The sequence below is a fragment of the Perca flavescens genome, chromosome 10 (genome assembly GCF_004354835.1).
Source record: "Perca flavescens isolate YP-PL-M2 chromosome 10, PFLA_1.0, whole genome shotgun sequence".
Classification (NCBI taxonomy): Eukaryota; Metazoa; Chordata; class Actinopteri; order Perciformes; family Percidae; genus Perca; species Perca flavescens.
This window is the reverse complement of record NC_041340.1, coordinates 10,544,715-10,563,890: the sequence shown is the minus strand read 5'-3', so window position 1 is coordinate 10,563,890 and position 19,176 is coordinate 10,544,715. Positions and strand designations below refer to the sequence as shown.

The following is a 19,176-nucleotide window of genomic DNA, read 5'->3' as shown; positions in this document are numbered from 1 at the left end:
CTATCCATCTATGTTGGTCCCATGGTTAAAATGTATAAGGTACCTTCCACGTCATACTTCTGCAGTTATTTTGGTGAAAGTAACTCAAAGGTAACGCAAATGTAGTGTAAAGCATTACAATTCAGAGACAGTATTATTGTAATATAACTAATTACTCTCAAATGAGAGTAACTAGTAATCTATGATGTACTTCATTTTGGAAGTAACTTGCCAAACACGGTTTGGTGTTACTAGTGGTAGCAACAAGTGTGTGTTTAAAAAATTAGGTACTGCAATAGCCTATGTTACTAAGGCAGCACCAGTAAAACTTCTATTTTGTTACAGAATTATTGGTAATTTTCTACAAACGCATACTAACTTTGCGATTGATTTATAAATTGCCACATAACCACTTACATTTCTGTATGAAATGGGTCAATGTGTGTGGCCTATCAACAAATGAAATTCTAACAATGGCTAGAAAACCGTGTAGGTGAGCACTGTCACATTACTGCATTGCTGCACACATAAGCAAAGATATTCTCTTGCAGTAATATTCAATAGAAACACCAGTAGATGTCTGAAAATGAAATCCTCCTAATTTAAGGAGGAAGGGACAAGCAGCTTTTAAGAAGGGCCAGCATCACACAATTTGTTCCTAGTTCCAGTGACTCTCTACACCTATCCATTTACACTCTCTATCCAATTCACTGCCCTGCATGGCCATGTTACAGAGCAACTGTAGGGTATTGATTTTTTTTCTCTTCATAAACTTGAACCATCTCTCTGCTGGTAACCGGTATTCTTGTTCCTTTCCTTTTTTTTTTTTTTGGACAAAGCCAAGTTTTGTGTCCACACATCTTCTTTAAGACTACCCTGTATCATTAGTGACCTTTGTTGTGTAGAATGATTCTCCACCAACGCAGTTTTGTAAGACCTGTTTGTACGAAGGAGATCAAAACTGGTGCCTAAAGATGCAGATGGTTAAACTTCCCATTTGGACTGGGAATGTACAGAAAAGTAAAGTAAACAAGAAAATCAGTATCAGTCAGGTTTGGTTTGGTTTTAGTTTCAGTTAGAGACATAAAATAGTGATTTTTGCATGTTTCTTCAGTGAATATAAGTAAAAACCAATCTGCTTCCATTCTATGTTGGTTTGTTTTTTGAAGAACAATATGGTTCAAACAACAATATCCTTACTCTCCTCCCAAAATCTTTCACTTAACTACTTTTTGTGACCACTGGTCTACTGTTGAGTTCCGCCAGTTGGCTGTGTCCAAACACCTTGAAAACAATCTATATAGGATCCACTCCCTTCAGGCACTTGGAAAGCACACTTAAATACATCAATACTCTGAGAAATAAGACACAGAACAATGGTTTTAGAGACTGAGAAGTTAGACGGCTGACTGAGATGCCCTTACATCTTATTTAAGGTGTTGCTGCTCAATGCAGTTGATTTCATTGAGGGAACTGCTTTCTCTCTTGTTAAAACATCAAACTGGACAAGATGTTGGGCCAAAAGGTAGCTTCAGGGAATAAGAAAGACAGGTGAACTGCTCTTTCTAAATGAAGGGAATGTTTCTTTTAGTTGCAATTAGTGTTAACAACAATCAGAAATCTACTAATTTTCCATTTTAATCGATATTCATCAAATTCCGTGCTTGCATCGACTACAGTGTTTTAACAGGTAGCTTTCTCACCATTAAGACACGTTCTAAGCTTTGAGTTATTTGCTGGTTGAGCTAATTGTGTGTGAGGAACTGTATTGACTTCAGTGTTTCCCACACATAGACTAATTTGTGGCGGTGAGCCATACAATCAACACCGGCCGCCACATATTGCGTTTCGTTATAATATATATATTTTTTTACGCTATCTAAAACACGCAGCGTCTTCATTCAGCTGCATTTCCCTACCCTGCTACGTCTCTCTGTCGCTCACGCGTCTCTCACACACACAGATACACACACAGATACACAAACAGCCCCATCCCTGTGCACACAGTGTCTGTCTCTATGAAAATGAGAGAAGACGGCTGTTCACGAAAGGTTGGTATCTCGTGAACACCTTTACACAATCACACATTAAAAAGTCCTATAAAAAATATTTTATATTCTGAAAACAATGTTGTCAGTATGTTAAACGTACAATATGTAACTTTCTGCCGCTAGGGGTCTCTCAACCAAAACAATGGACGGTAAAACTGGATTTTTGATGACGTTGGGAAATTGCGTGGAATTATGGGAGTTTTTAGTGTTAAACACCTTCGCTGCCGGTTAGAATGCATCAGTTCACGGACGAGTTTACCCATTCAAGTGTATTCACGTTACGTTTATTCATGTTATTGTAATAAAATAGCTGCAGTTTCCCCAACATAATTAAGTTTTTCTTGATTAGATTTTTATTTGTAGCTGACCAGTTAGCTAGTGAGCCAGCAAGCTAACAGTAGCCAGCAGCTAAAGCACAAAATATTTCACATACCAATGTCACCTTTTGGATGGTTCCAACACCGGGGCGGACGGGGTTTGTTGTAACGCTAGCTAGCTACTAAACGAGGCTGAGAGACGGGTGTGGGTGGGGATTGTCGGGGAAAGCTCCGCGATAGTGAGCCAGGACGTTCGATGCCTGTTGTGCAGCAGCAGAACATCTCCCAGCTGACCGGAATGATCTCCCCTTCACTTTTCAGTAATCTTAAATCTTAAACGGGCGACTAAAGGAAACGTGCCGTGTCTGAAAATAAAATAACAGATTTCTCTGGGTTTGACATTTGGTGGAAACATTTGGGATAGTGTAAGAACACAACTCATAAAAATATATAACATAGGTATGGTCATTTTTAGACATTTTAAAGCAGAAATGTTACATATTGTACCTTTAATGTCGGAGTCCCGACCCGACTCTTAACAAAACAAGCAATTGCGCCTTCTTTAGAAAGTTAACTAGTTGCAAGTAGGGGTGCACCGATCCGATATTAGGATCAGATATCGGCCCCAATATTGACAAAATAGTTGGATAGGGGATCGGAAAAATTAACAGATCAACAGGCCGATTCTTTTGTTTGTTTTTTTCCCTCCGTCGCAGCACCGGGACCCCTGTTAACTGCGTACCCTTCTCACTCATGGTAGTAACTTTATAACACAACAATTAATAACCCACAACTAACTTTCTTTAAAAGGATAAAACACCATATCACAGAACAATTTGTAACTTAAACAGTTTCTAACACTAATAATTTTATATTTACAAATGCAGCTACACCGCCGAACGGCATGTTTGGTAACATTTTAGCTGCTAGCTAGCCAGGTAGCATAACAGTCTGTTAAGTTACTGCACATTCAAGAACAGAGAAGAAAGTTAGAGGATGAAGAAAGACCGGAGATACACCAGCACAACGTATGCTCAAGAGAGGAGCCGTCTGTCGTTGCAAGTTTTTTTGTTTCTGAAACATCGGACATAATTTAGCCACTGTTGTTGGTCGCGGTCCCTCTAACGTTACTCGGCCGTGCTAACGTTACCGTGCTAACGTGAAAGTCTAGTCACTTCAAGCATGCAGCGGAGCAACATTATAAACGCAATCCACCTCTGGTCCCGCTACAGACCGTAGAGAAAGACGGGTTTAGAGCAATGATTAAAACACTGGATTTAAGATGTCTCACCTCGCTGAAATACGTCCGCCAACCTGCTAACATTATTCAAACAGCGAAGGAGGCTGACAGTGGAGCTACGTTCAGTCGCCCACTACAACCACACTACAACAACCTAACTTACCTGTGGCCAAGGTAGTGTTTATACAACTAGCTTACAACTATTTTGTTTTGAAAGGGAAACAATGTTAAAGTTGATTGTATGTGTATTCATTTGATTTGAGTTTATTTTACAACTTTGCAGTTTGCAGAAAAAAAAAATAGTTTAGCTTCTGTAACTGTTTCATGGATTCTCCTACATATAAAGTTATTATATAATGTTGTGGAGCCAAACTCTTTAGTAATCAAAGCTTTTGGTAAACATGATGACATTAAAATGTTTTTGTGATATTCTATGTACTCCTGACAGTAGAATAAGCCATTATAAACCTATATAAAGGCCCATTATTGTTATTTATTTAAATTTATTTTAAGAAGTTTGATTACATTATATTTTCGATTTGAATGCACAATTGTTTTTTAAATAAAAAATAAATAAGAATCCAATACATTAGGCTACATCTATTTTATTTTGTCTTAGGAAAGTAATGTTTAGTTAGGAAAGTCTGGTGCCTTTAGTCTCTTCCACATGGTGGAAGGAAGGTATAAGGTGGAAAAGTTATACAGTTTATTATTGATTCAACAACGGTATCGGATTGGTATCGGGTATTGACAGAAAGCCCTGGCATCGGTATCGGGACTGAAAAAGTCGGAACGGTGCATCCCTAGTTGCAAGTTTGCGGTAAAATGCAGTTGGGTTGCTGAGGTCAAAACACTATACTGTATGTAGCTGCTGTGAATGAAATAAATGTATTATTAATAATATTATGTCATTTTTTTACTCTCACACTGAATGTTTGCTGCTTCAATCCAGATGAGTATTGAAAAGTATTTTCCGCGACTGAAAAAGGCACGTGTTGAGGATGAGCACCAGCCTGAACCAGAGGTATCAGTCTGAAACGGAGCTGAACAGTCCGACCAGTTTAATTAGTTATGTTATTCATTTGTTAACAATATTTTCAGACTTCAACCAGTGCTGCTCAAGCAGAAAGACAGGGTCAGGGAGAGAAAGAGATAGATTTGTTAGGCACTGAAAAAAGAGTAGGAGAGGAGGACAGCATCCAACAGCGTGTCCTCCTCAGTTTTTGATACCTGATTGTTGATACGGGGCGTCTCCCCCCCACGCCTTGCCACAAATTGTTTTCTAATCTGTGGGAAACACTGCACTTTGCACACTATTCAAAATACATCAACAGTCTGTCAGCATTGTTGATGGATCCTCAACAATGTGCTTCAATTAACTCAAACTTCCAAAATAATGTTTACATTTTTTTTTTCCCTTGCCTGTCCACAACTGAAGATATTCAGCAGTACATGGGGAGAAGGATTAATCCTTATGTTGAATATTCAGATAATTTCCCTGTCTCTCTGCTTGAACATTGCACTGTCAATCAAATGTCAGCCATTCGATCCTGGCTGTCAAACCTTCCTTACTGTATTGCCTTAGCAACACAAAACGACAATGTACAGGGAATACAAATCAACTGGCATTAGAAAGACAGAGGGGGGACTTGGAGATAGCTGAACTAGTCAGTGATGAAAGTATCACAGATTACTCATGACAAATGGCCTACAATCTATCAATTTCCAATTCTAACTAAAATTGATGCAGTATGAAAACAATAGGATGCAAAGATTGGGCTAGTCTCCCACAATCTGATGAATAGATTTTATATTTTTCTAGATGACGGATAACAGAAATACAGTTGAATGCGTCTCAGTGGGTGATTTCAAAAGTTCCCACAAAGAATACATCATCTCTGTGTCAGCTGCAACTCTCTGCAATGATTGATTATGTTGTCACAATGTCTCAATGTTGTCACAATGTGGCTCCCCTCCCTTATCACTTAAGCTCAAATGTATACGTTGCTATCTGCACATTGACGTCTAACCCAACAGGCTGCTACATTCTGTCACTGGCACAGAGACACTGCAGCACCAGCAGCTCTAACATCTGAGAGAAAACAGCAGCAAGCGTGAGACATAAATTTTGCCGTGTCAGATCGATGGGATCGATAATCACTTCTCTTGCACATTTCACTCCTAAGTTACTGCTGAAAACAACTGTCAATGGCTCCAACTTGCTCTCAACAAACTACACTTTCATTTGTTGAATCCATTTTGGCAAACACTTATCAGGTGGCTGGTGATGACGTAAAAACAAACTGATAAACAGATTAACCCTACAGGAAATCAAAAGGCAGACATTCACTTTCAAGGCTAAACGTAAAGGCCACTCAACTACTTCTTAAAATGTGAGTACAGTAACAAGGACATTTCTGAGCTTGACATTCATTTTCTGGCCTCTGGCCCCTCTCACTATCTCACAATTTGTCTACATTTCTAGTCAATCAATCCTCTTTAGCTGCTGCTCACAGCTAGGTTGTTAATGTAAAGTCTAACCCTATTCAGGTTGTCTGTTGATCTGCATCCCGTCTAATGCATCCTTTCATGCTCTGCCACCTTCTCACCCCATGGCATGATGCTGCTGACTGCCAGTTCTCCGGAAGAGCCTCTGATGTGGCAACTTATGCTCTACAGCTGCCGCTGTGCCCCTGGTGAGACTGAGGTTGGAAAGTGATGATGAGGTGCTGAGAGAGAGACTAACGCAACCGGCAAATTTGCATGAGCAGGTGGCATCAAACAGATATGTTATCATTGTTGGGCTCCAAAGTAGGCTCCAAGGTTTTTAGATGTATTAAAACATGATAACATCAAATGTTTGTGGTCTTATTTTTTTTGTGTCAGTGGGAATGTGCATTTTGCAAATGTAGCAATTTGATCGTTTGATGAAAACTAAACTTTGAAGGTTTCTGTGAAGACTTTTCTTGTATTGTCTTCACCACAGTGCAGATAAATGGTAAATGCACTTTGATAAAAAACTGGTTTTCTTAAGAAGGATTACAACATCAGGCAGTCCTGTCTGTATCTTGCTGCTGCCTTTCTGCTTGTGCCCAGGGCTTCATTAAAACGATATCAAAGAAACATGTAGATATCGGTCTTCATTGAGTGCACAAAGGCGTGTGTGCCAATCCAGAGACAGATAAACAAGTTGCAACATGCATCATGAAACAACAAGGACACCTAAGTAAAATGCTGTAGGAAATGTAAGACTAAACCGGGACAGGCCAAGCAAGGTATGGGGTCTAGAAGGTAAATGCAGTGACAGTGCTCATACTAACCCCGAAAGCCAAAGCAATGGGCCAAAAGTGTCCAAAAGTTGATTCAATGTTAATATCTTAAATATTGCTTGTTGAATGCTGATTCAACTGTGCTACATCAATCAAAGCAGCAAAACAGATTAATACATTTGCAGACAACGGAGGTTTCCTTTTATCTAGTTTCTTATTAATTATTTCCAGTTAGTCACAGCATCTCGATGTGTTGTTTATGATTTGCTTTTCATCAATGCAAAATGCAGTTTGACATGCAGCATATTCTGCATCATTTTATTGTATCGTTTCAACCAAATGCTTCAATACCAACAGCAACTACAAATTTGTAAGACGTGTTTGACCTTAGTGTATTATTCTATTTGTTTCTCAAACACTATAATGCAGATGTTCAGCATGGCAAATCCATAAAACAGGATTAACAATTAAGAAAAGTACCTCTTAACTCCATGGCTTCTGGCTGTCAGCTTTGAAGTCAGGTTCATATAAATTCAAGGTTTATTCAAGCATAAACACTACAAAGACCCAAAGAAACACACCTAAGCAAACACCGCATTTAACATCACACCTCTGTTTGATAAAGACGTGTTTCAACAGTTGATCTGTTCATGTTTTGGGTAAGAAACACTAAGGGTGTTTTTACACCTATATTTCGTTTGCTTTGGTCTGAATCAGTTGATGAGTTTGTAAACTTGGAGTGATTTCCCCTTGGTTTGGTTTCCGTTTCACACCTCGAAAAATCCATGCGTACCAAAAGACGTCATTACAAATCACGCAAGAACATTAACTCCGCTTATTGATCAGATGTGTCTGGGGTGGGAGCAAGAAAGTAAATACTGGAAGAAGGTCCTGTGTTCTGGACTAGTCAATATTTCTCGCATCTCCATGGTCAAACCAGCTAATTTCTTTTATAATAATCAGACATTGTCACAGAGACTTCACTCAGCTGTGCTGGTGTCTGTCTCCAACTTTGCCGCTGGTTGACCACGGAAATGCGAGTGATGGCGAGCTTGACCGCAGTCAGTCTATTTCTGTGAGAGAAACACTACAAGCTGCTACAGTTTGTATTTTCTGCAGCATTGCAGACTGCAAAGCACCTGACGAAAGGAGACATTAATCAGACTTGCGGAGTGCGGTTCGAGGTCGGATCATGTTCTCACCACAAACAAACTGCTCCAGAGTACAATTAAAAGCGTACAGAGACCGCCTCATTAAGCACGTCTCGGTACGCTCGGTTTGGTCCGCTTTTGGTGTGCATCTGAGTCCAATTGTTGCTTTCTCACCTGCCCAAACGAACCGCACCAAGGGGGAAAACGAACTCTAGTGCGATTCAACCGAACTAAAGGCAGTTGTGAAAGCCCCCTTACACTGTTTAAAAGACAACTCTTTAAATGCTTTTTAAAGACTATTTTTAAGGCATTGGTGCGTTTATTAGAAAGCAGATATAACGGCTGCAGCAGTGCACCTGAGGTCGGCAGAGGCAGCGGCAACAAGGAGAAAGAAGGCAGCTGCCGCTATCGTGAATAAGCACAGCTAATTGCCGATGCATTCAGAGTTTATGGTGGTTCAACATCAACCACAGAAACACCTGCGAGGGAGCAATACAGGAGCGGATTTTAATGTATCGGAAATTCCTGAATTATACACCTCCTATCAGCAAACAAACAGATCAATGTTATTGGAAAAATGTCAGCTTCAACGTCTGAGTATGCGATCTGGGACAATAAACAACGTTTATTAGGCCTACTAGTTAGCAAAACTTGCTTTTTTAATCGTGTCATATTGCTAACCATTTCCTCTATTTTGAGATACAACGTGCTCTATTTAGCTGCGTGATGAGATCACAGTTGGTGGGTAGCAGCTGCCTGTGGTGCACAGGCTGGCAGGATCTGAGGTAACCGGCAGCGGCACTGCACCCTGCTGCTGCCAATTCAAAACAAAGGACACCAGGGTTTCCAGCCACAGTCGCAAGCACTCACTGTCTGAAAGCACCTTCAATCCCACCTACAAAGCACTGATTGGTCAATGGTTACTTTACCTGGCAGAAATGGCTGTCAATGGGCACAACCCCAGACCAACTCAAATCACTGGACAAATCTGTGATGTGGGCAGTGATAAAAAGGTCTGGAACCAGGGTAAAAAATGTTTATCTGTGGCTGTATCAATTTGCGGAATCATGTTAAGTGTTACGTAGAGCAGTGGTTCTTAACATTTTCGAGTCGCGACCTCCCAGAATAATTAGGTTGGTGTTTGTGACTCTTTACTCATGACACTTTTTGACCCTCACACTCAATAAAATCTATTCTCAAGCAAATGATATCACCTGTACAGGTGTTAGTGTAAACCACATTATCCAGTCTAAAATGTTTGGTACATGGTTATTATATCAAAAAGGTGTGGAACAAAAAATAAGAGGTACTCTCTCTCTCTCGCACTGTCAACTAAATAGAGAGTTGTAAGCTACAGGAAATTCTGGAGGCATTAGTATCTTGGCAAGTGAATTTACCTTATCTTTTAAATATTATCCTCAAATGCCAAAGGGTTTCCAGTGTTTCCTCTATGGTGATTTCTGCCGCCATGGTATCAGAAAAAGGGCAGACGCACAACAGGGTTTCCGCTATGTACACCACGCACCACCGCTCCTTTGGCTGTTTTATGAAAAGTCTAGGAGTCGTAATTACACGACTCTGCAGAGCCGTCTGCTCTACTGAACTCAAGCGAACTGTCATCCGCTCTCTCTCCCCTTTAGGGCAGCAACTGGAACAGTGACAGGACGTCATCACTACCAAATAAACAATAGGGCGAGTACTACTCAATATTAGGCAAAGTGACAAACAGCGACAAAAGCCGCAACATGAAATCCGCACTCATGTGGGTCCAGTGAAATATGACAGCTATAGTTTATTGGAAAATAGCACTGGGGACACTGAATATAATGAATTTACTGTTTTTAGACCATATATGACATAAGAAGCTAACGTTAGCAAACGCTGTGGTCCCTCTGCCTCTGATTCCGTTGCAGGAGAATGCTGTATTCCTCCGACACGCTGTATTAATGTTACTGTTTTAAAACCGTTTTCCAGGTTAGTGGGGGTGCATATTGCTCAAAACCAACATGAAAAACGTAGCTAGTAATGTTCACTCTGCATTTTGTTTTGTTGTTAAACTGTGTCTAAAAGTTCAAGGTAACGGTCGGTAGCTAACATTAGCAGATAAGCCTGTTGACAGCGACGTTATTCATTGTTCATATTTTGGCACAATGGGCCCTATCTTGCACCCAGCGCAATTGACTTTGTACACCGATGCATGTATCATTCCTATTTTGCACCCGACGTACAGCGGACTATTCCCTCCACAGACTCATGTCGATAAATTAGGGAATGAACTTGCGCTCCCAGGGGCGGTTCAGCAAAAAGGAGGCGTGTTCCGGCGCAAACGTTCCCTAGTGCTATTTTTGCAGTTTCAGAAAAGAATTCCGCCACTGACCAGGAAAAACCTAGTCTAAAGTCAGTGGCCCGTTATTCAGATGCTATTTTAAGGGCGCATGCTTGGCCGTAATGTAGAGTGTGCACACCGCGCATACACTTTGCTTATCTCATCTCACAGACCCAGCAGTTCCCATTTTTGCAAACTATACATCGATACAAGGACAAATATGACCTTGTTTTAGAAGATTTATTTATTTATATTAGGATAATGCACATTAAACAACATTTCTGTTAGCAGTTAACATTCAGTGTTCAGTCGGCTAATTTTCAACTGTAGTCCTAGTTGCATGCATGTCTTTATGGTGGGAAGAAACCGGAGCACCCGGAGGAAACCCACGCAAGCAGAAGTGCTAACCACTGAGCCACCGTGCTGCATAACTTTTGTTGTGTAACCGCTTTACACAACATTTCCATGAATCATGGATGTGTTGATGACATAAATGAGGAAATATTAGAGGAATTAAGGAGACATGATGTTGAACTGCATGTGTTGATGCCACTTAACCCAAATGCCCCAGGAGCAGCACGGGAGAGGAGAGACAGAGGACAGGAGAGCTGCATCGTCTATAGTGAGGTAATCCCGGTCTAATATTAGACTACATGCAAAAATATCACCATACATTCATAACCTCGTGATTCAGTGAGAGTGAGCCCAAAACATCGGAAAGTATGTTTTTGTGACATTTCTTTATTTACATTTTGTCAAAAAGAAAAATCAATAGCAAACGTCATTCTCCTCGGCTGTGAACCGCTCCTGGCGTGCACCCATGGATGTATTAAGAGCGTGCCCCTAGCAAATACGCCATTATAATAGCAATCCACCATGGAACAAGCGCGCCTGCTTTTAAAGAGAATATGAGATAACGCTCTGATTGGTTTATTGCACGTTACGCCCAAACCACACCTATGAGTAATGTAGCTACTTCAGACCAACCCATTTTAGATTTGCGTCGGACGCAAGAGTCATTTATCCTGCCGGTATAATAGCAACAGCGTCCGAGATCTTTGATACTTGCATTTCAGATCGTTAAAATAGGGCCCATAGTTTCTGACCGTAGTAGTGGTCATAGTGACTGAAAGTGTGATGTGAGATACTAAAAAGAAACTACACGCTGTTTTCAGGTAACGTTACTTTTTGACGTTCAACACCCCTCAATTGTATCTGTTTATGCACAGAATCCCTTTTTTTATATCAACATTGGCATCAAAAAACAACTTTGGTGGCAATGAACTTTATTTGAACTTTAGCCCTAAAGTGACTATCTGAACATAAAATGAACTATGCGTTAGTCAGTATCTGTGAAAATGAACCTGAGGTCAGTACAAAAATAAAAGTTATTTATTCATGTTATCAAGTGACACTTTATTGAGCTACTGGTAGATTAATGGCATGAGCCTGTACAGCAAAGTTTGCTTTATTTTGCATTGATTAGGTCTCTTACTTAATAAATGCGACATCACATCCCCAGTAAAAAAAAAAAAAAAAAAAAAAACAGGATGCTGTCACAGGATGAATAATTACTTGAAGGGATACTTGACAAAAAGTCTTTCTTGATTATGGAAGAAAAATATGTTTTAGCTTTTGTGTCATTTGCCACATTGTTGATCTTTCATTCTTAAGATTATTTGATGTATTGTGGGGTGAATTTCATGAAAAGTCTTTAACTGAACAAGATCAAACCCACTTATACTCTCTCATTTTGCCTTTCACCAATATAACCTTACCATGTCCAAGATATAGCAACAGCACAAATATTTCAAATGTGTTTTTCTTTTAAAGGTGAAAGATAAATTACTGTTTGCACCTCCATTCTGTGTTCCACACTCAGCATTTCATATGTCTTCAAGACTCACAAGCTGTCTAAAAAAGCTACAGTTGGTATAGATCATTTTTACTGTCATCACAATACCAGTAACTGCAGGCTAGTAACAGCGATGTCTGCATCCATTTCATCACCCTCCCCAGAGCTATCAGGTTTTTACTAGATCCCCATAAACCTCAGGCTAGAATTCCACCTCGAGTTTGATTAGTTGTTTTGGAAATTAAAATAAAACAACCTGCTCATATCGTTAATAAAAACAGTATCAATGTAGTTTAAAAATTTAATTAAATTATTTAAAAATGAAAAAAAAAAGATAATTTACAAGAGATACTGCAATAATTAGCTACATCATGCTTCATTGCTTTCCGTTCCACTGTGCCATGTCCTCCCCTCTAACCTCGCCAGTACAATTTGGGACTGCTGAATGGGCACAGTAGTTGGCATGGAGCTGTAAGCTGCTCTTATCATGTTAAGCACAATGACAGGGATTGGTACAAAATAACTGCTTTAATGATTCTGGTTTTGTGCCCCTGGGCTGCAATCACCCTGACTAACCCTTGTTTACCCATGTTTAGCCCCAGGGCTGCAATTGTTTGAGCCTCCATTTTGAGACCATTTCATTTTTTGTTTTTGAATTGGTGTGTGTGCAACACTGTACATATTAAAGTAAATATTTAACTCAGGCAACCCTACCTTAGAGGTAAACTTACTAGTATGCAACAATAATCCTACAAACATTTGTTGTAAAGATTGAAAACCTTCAAGAGGAGGGTACAGTAGCCAATCAGAGACTCAATTCTAACATTCATTGGTTATTTTTTTATAATACTGATTTGACAAAGATATGTCAAAAGCAATGCTATTTTTTTTATCTGCTCTACTGGTTGACAGATTCAAAGAAGCTGTATGTGAAAAGAACAGTGTGTTCTGCTGGCCTATTTTAAAAAAGCCACCCACGGATTCAACCACAATCAATACACCCGCAGCTGAGTTTGTATATAACTACCATCTTTAAGAGGGAATCTGACATAGTGCAAGGATGCCAAAAGCTCTTTCAATCATTTCACAGTTCCCACAGTGTCCAAAGTGCCTTTCTTCTTTTCAAATTACGCATACATAAACAAGAAGTTGAAGGTACAAAGAGTCAGGTTATCATCTTTGACTATCATCTTGGTTTACACATTCATTTCAATACATAATTTTTCAGAACAGCTTTTCTTTTAAGCAGGTAATGTCAAGCAATACATGACATGTGTCTTTTCATAGCACTAAGAATATTCATAGCCAACACGTGGTTACCAAAATCTATAACAAGCCATGCATGAAGCCCTGCTGTTTTTCCCTGAGGAACAAATGTATTCATGCTAACAGAGACACAAATTATTAACTTACCATACTGGAACAGAGGCAAAGAACATGTCTGCTTCCTGCCAGGAGAGTGGATAGGTGCCTACACAGATTCAGTCTGAAACACAAAAAGAGAAGACTTCTGTTAGAACACACAATATGAATGACTTATGTTATTCCACAAGACAGACACATCAGTAATTTGGAATGTCAGCATGCAGGAAGCTTGAGTGATCCACTCATTGTACTCTACCTCACACTGGATAAAAGCCTAAAACATAGATGTAAATCCTATACTTTATATAAATCCCATCCATGCTTCGCTGTATGTTAAAAGGGACAGAGACCATTATTAACACAGTACTATATCACATAAGCTAGCAAATTTAGATTTGGCTATATTATGGGTTAAAATTTTGCAGCACTCCATAAAAGGCATTAAAAAACAAACTACGATTTGATACTTCTGAACAGGTTGGTATATGAAACATACTGTAGCTCCAACTTTACTATAAATATGTATTCCTAATATTGAGTAGCACAATCCACACCCCAGTTATTCTTCTGATTTGTGATTTCTATATCAAAAATATTTTTACTAGAAATAGGTGAATGAAAATGGCCTTCAACTGGAGTTAGGGTTCGATGATATGATAAGAAAATTGAGATTCTTCTATCGGTATATATTTTGCTGCAAAGTTGGTAAAACGTGCAATACATTTAACAGTTGCATGCAACCAGGGATGCACCGAATCCAGGATTCGGATTCGGACGATTATTGGGCTTATTGACGGGGTTCAGTTCTTAGAAGTTTTTTCCACCGAACCGGACCCTACTTTTGCACTATGCGCGCTAAGCTGGTCAACGTAATGACGCCACCGTTGATTACAGGAAGGTGCTTACGTAGGTGGAGCGTTCAATGCAGTAGGATGTGAGAAAGTGAAAATGGAACTCGAGAGCAGAAAAAGTCTTCAGTCAAAAGAAGGCGATTCAAGTCGAGCTACATGTTCAAGTTGCAATGCCGATTTTTCTCGTGGTGGCAAGGACCCTAAACAATACACAACATCGCCGCGGTTAAAACATTTGCGTATGAAACATCTGAAAGAATACGAGTTGTGCATGAAGGAATCTACAGACAGCAGCCAAAATGCAGCAACTTCAGGGACAGTCATAGCTAAAAACTTTTGTTAACCAGACAACCATTACCAGCTTTGCTAGCCCTACACCAAACAAACAGTGGGCCTACTGTGTTAATGGACTGAGGATGGGAGTAGGATTCGGTATTCAGTTTTGGATTCGGCAGAATCTTAACCAGTGGCTTCGGTATTCAGCCAAACCCCAAAAATATGGATTTGGTGCATCCCCACATTAAACCATTGCTCACAACGTTACAGATGAAAGAGGAGGAATGCTTAATTGCAATGTTGTATCAATGCAATGATATACCTTGATTTGTCAGGTATTTAATTCACTGGATTAGCAAAGAAAAGATGATATGAAATTACATACCTTAAAAATAATCTTATCCATATTGCCCACCCCGTTTGAAATTATGTCATCAATCCACTTCATGAAAGAGGCGAGTCTCATGGATATTTTGTACATATTCAGTGTACATATGTACCCAGAGTGTCAGGCATTTTACAAACAACACAAAATGCACTTGTTGTCATTTCAATTGAATTGCTTTGCCAGTTGTTTTCCCCATAGGATGACTAGCAGCAGCACTGGTGGCTTCTACTACTGTCAACCTGAAGCACTTGAAACACTAGAAATATGCCTCTGTGCAGCGGGATTCAAAACTTCCCACTGTCAATTTCAATGTCAACACAAGTTATGTTCACTGTGGAATGTTTACCTTTCGTTGGGGAAAATCTACCAATGATGCAGCTATTGGTTTGTCTGCTGTTTTCTAAATACTTAACATTCAAATTATTGAAGGTGCAATATGTAATACTGACAGCTAGTGTTTAAAATAGTTACTGCAGTACAAATTGCAAAGCAGAGAAAGGGGAGGTAACCTTGCTCCTTATGACCTCATAAGGAGAAGATTCCAGATTGAATGTGTCTCAAATGTTTTTGCGAGTAACCAACTCTGGTACTCTAGCTATAGCAATGTGAGTACACAAATGTTGAAATGACATAAAATGTCCGTCCCTTGTAGCCATGATAAATTACCCTGAAGCTAATGCTTAATTGTTCAGGAGAAAATTAGCCAACTCTTCGTCATTTTGAGCTCTAAGCTGTCTCCGTCTTTCAAATTCGTCTCTGATTTTTACCCGTGGTTTGTTACGTCTCTGGTCATGCAACTGTTAGAAATATGCCGTTTTTTTTAGGTTGGGTAGAATCTATATCCGTTGATCCTGTTTGTTTGTTTGCTGCTTTCATTGCTGTCCTAACATTACAGCTGTAGCACGCTGGGTTTACGTTTTTACAGGTAACATTATATCTGGCAACCCGGCCTGGCTGTCAAACTGGGCAATTGATAACAACCACAGGCCAAAACACAAACAGAAATTCTGTCACGGAACGGAAATTTCAAAAGGAGAAAATACTGGCATTAGCATTGTTGTCAGAAAAGATAGTATTTCAACTTAGCATGTTTCCTTAATATCTGATGATGCATCGTGGTCATTTTTGGATTTATTACAGTAAATATATTACATATTGGACCTTTAACTATTATATTATGTCTATCATATTTGGTAAGAATGTAATGTAATTGTGTTTGAAGTGAAGGGAAAAATAACAAGAGCAGGAAAACCTCAATCTGCCATTCACTGCATCTCTGCTATTCTGACAGCAATGTTTTTGAAATAATGAGATCTCTAGCATAGTTTACTCTGCAAGGTATGAGCCAGCAGAAATGAGGATGACAGGAAAAGTCAAACAACCATACAAGTTTTTTTACATGGAGACTCTTAATGATTGCATCCAGGCTTACTATTGGCTGTAGTCTTCACACTCCATTCATTATCCTGTCCGTTTAAATCACAGACTTGTCACACGTTACTTATGTGGAATATAGAGATGCTGGCGCCTTTTATCTGGATCTGCTTGATAATTTTGGCACTTCTTAACAAAGAGAAGAATAGCACTGTCGTGGGAGGGGATTTGGGTGGAGTTAGGGTGATATGACGAGGTGAAAAAGAAGAAGAGCTGGGGTGAGACAAAACTGGTATAAAATCTTGAGTATGGCAAGGTCAGCAGAACACTCGCTATGAAATGCTGCCAAACACCTGAGGACAACCTGCTGAGAACTGCTGAATTACCGATGGGCTTACACATGGCTGTATGTGCCTGAACACATACAAACATACTCACTCTAGCTCTTTCTTTTGTGTCATTACATTGGTCTCTGGTCATTTTTATGTGAATACCAGCATATTAAGCCTTTCATATCGGTGCAAGAACACCAGCAAGTATCAGTGCAACAAATTCTCATGAATGGGTTTGTATGATATACAAAAACGTATGCACAACAATTCGTATGATATCCTACGAAATTACGGCGAGCGCTGGCAGTCACGTGACTACCAGTCACATAACAGTTAAGTTTAGTGGTCTTTACATTTAAATTTAGCCAAAAAAGGTTACTGTTAGCCGACTACAGAGCACTGTGAGGCCCCAGTCGTTTAAGCGGCCGTTACAGATAAGTTTAGCCGACAAAAGGTGACACCATAACGACTAGTTAAGATTAGAAAAAAAGAAGAAAAAAAAACACCCGTCCCCTTAAGTAGTACTATTTCCTGGGTAAAAGTCTTATGGCGTTTTTCCATTACATGGTACCTGCTTGACTTGCCTCTACTTGCCTTTTTAGTTTTTCCATTATGAAAAAAAGTACCTGGTACTAGCTAAAAGGTACTTTTTTTAGTATCACCTCCGTCGAGGTTCCAAGCGAGCTGAGGCGATACCAAAAGGTGACGTGAAAACCTGCAGACTACTGATTGGTCAGAGAGAATCATTACTAATCACTGCGTCATCATTGCTAGCGACGGGGGTGTCCTGAACAAACCCGCCATTTTTAAATAGTTTAGCCAGCAGTGTTTTTTTTTGCTGCCTCCAGCTTCTTTTGAAACAAAATTTGTCTTCTGGCTGTGGCAACAGCCACATACAGAGAATCAAAAACAACACACCTAAACCAAACATACTGCTACACTGGCATATTTTCATTTCTTCTGGCAACCAAATACGCTGTCGTAATTCAGCTAAATCACACTTTCCGCCGCACGTCATTTTATCCCTCCCACTTGCAATTGCCATCTATTTTTGTGAATATCAATTTTTTTTTGCTGTCTTACTGATTAAATGGTAAATTATGTTGTATGTTGTGCTTCCCCCTCCAGGATGTCCAACAGGGCCTCACATACTAAAAACTGATAGACAGCAGATATTATGTCATAAAAGTTTTCATCAAAACAGTTTATTGTATGTACATGTCTGTCCAAACTATTTTGGCATCTTGCTGCATTGAACCATTGTGAAGTTAAAATAATTATTTGTCAATGATCACATTTCAACTTTACTTTTGACTGTACCCTGTTACACTGTTGGGGTTTGAGGCTCACATTATGCTATCGTTCTTGATTTCTTCCCAAGACTACAAAGGGTGTGATATGCTACGCAGACTCACAACCCTCATGTTACTTTCTCATTGATGCCATTTCAGATCCTCTCTTTTATTGTGTAGTAAACACAATATGAAAACATTCCCCCATTGTAAACTGCACTCTAAAAGGTTATTTACTGTTTCAATATCATCCATACAGTCCATTAAATCACATCCTTTAGTCCTCTAATTAAATTTCAATGAGGGACAAAAACAATGTTCTTGTTTGGCTGCATGTTGAACTAGTTAGCAGTCTTGAAACATTCATGCTTATTCATAATAAAAGGACTCAGCACAGACGGTATGTGAGAATGGAGGAAACATTTCAACATCACATGGGTATTTACCCACTATTAACAGAGTGCCTTTTGTAATCCTTTCAAAGGCCTCCCTTAACTACAAAAGTGCTTTTTGTGATAGTGCATTTTTTGTGCCGATATGGAGTTCTGCACAACATTCTGATGTTGTCACAGCATTTTAATCAATCTTTCCCTTCCAACTCCACATCAAGAGATATTAAAAGTACTAAGGAAAATATTGATTTAAAAATATATATTTTATGTCTCCTGATTGCATTCATCATCCTAATTTCTCAGGAGTTCCCTGAAGGCAACAGGCACTAAATAATTAATGAACCTGAAAGCTGTTTGGCTCTGTGAGGGAGTGCCTGCAACTCTCTTGGGAAACAAAAATCACCAGGGGTCTCATTTATAAACGTGGCGTACTCATAAAACGGGGCTGAAAATGTGCGTACGCCACTTCCCACGCAAAGGTTGTTATTTATGAAAAACAAACAAGAATGTGCAGTCCTCCACGCAAACTCTGACCCATGCGTACGCACATTTTGGAGACAATGGGAATTGATGACACAGATGGTGAGGTGGTGAACTGAAGTCAGACTGCAGAAAGTAAATGTGGGAATAACGATTACTCATAATATTTTCAAGTATTGATGCCTCACGCACATTTTTTCACTCCATATTATCCACATTATAATCAAGATTAAATCCA

At 39.5% G+C, this 19,176-nt stretch overlaps 1 protein-coding gene across 4 annotated transcripts in view; it reads right to left on the bottom strand.

Annotated features, from left to right (window-relative positions):
• lingo2 (leucine rich repeat and Ig domain containing 2) overlaps nt 1–19,176 on the bottom strand; it is a 214,769-nt gene that overhangs the window by 182,729 nt on the left and 12,864 nt on the right. For all 4 annotated transcript variants that reach the window (XR_003693595.1, XR_003693594.1, XM_028590060.1 and 1 more), the window contains exon 2: nt 13,602–13,674. The gene's annotated coding sequence lies outside the window, so the exon portion shown is untranslated. The remainder of the gene's footprint in view (nt 1–13,601; nt 13,675–19,176) is intronic.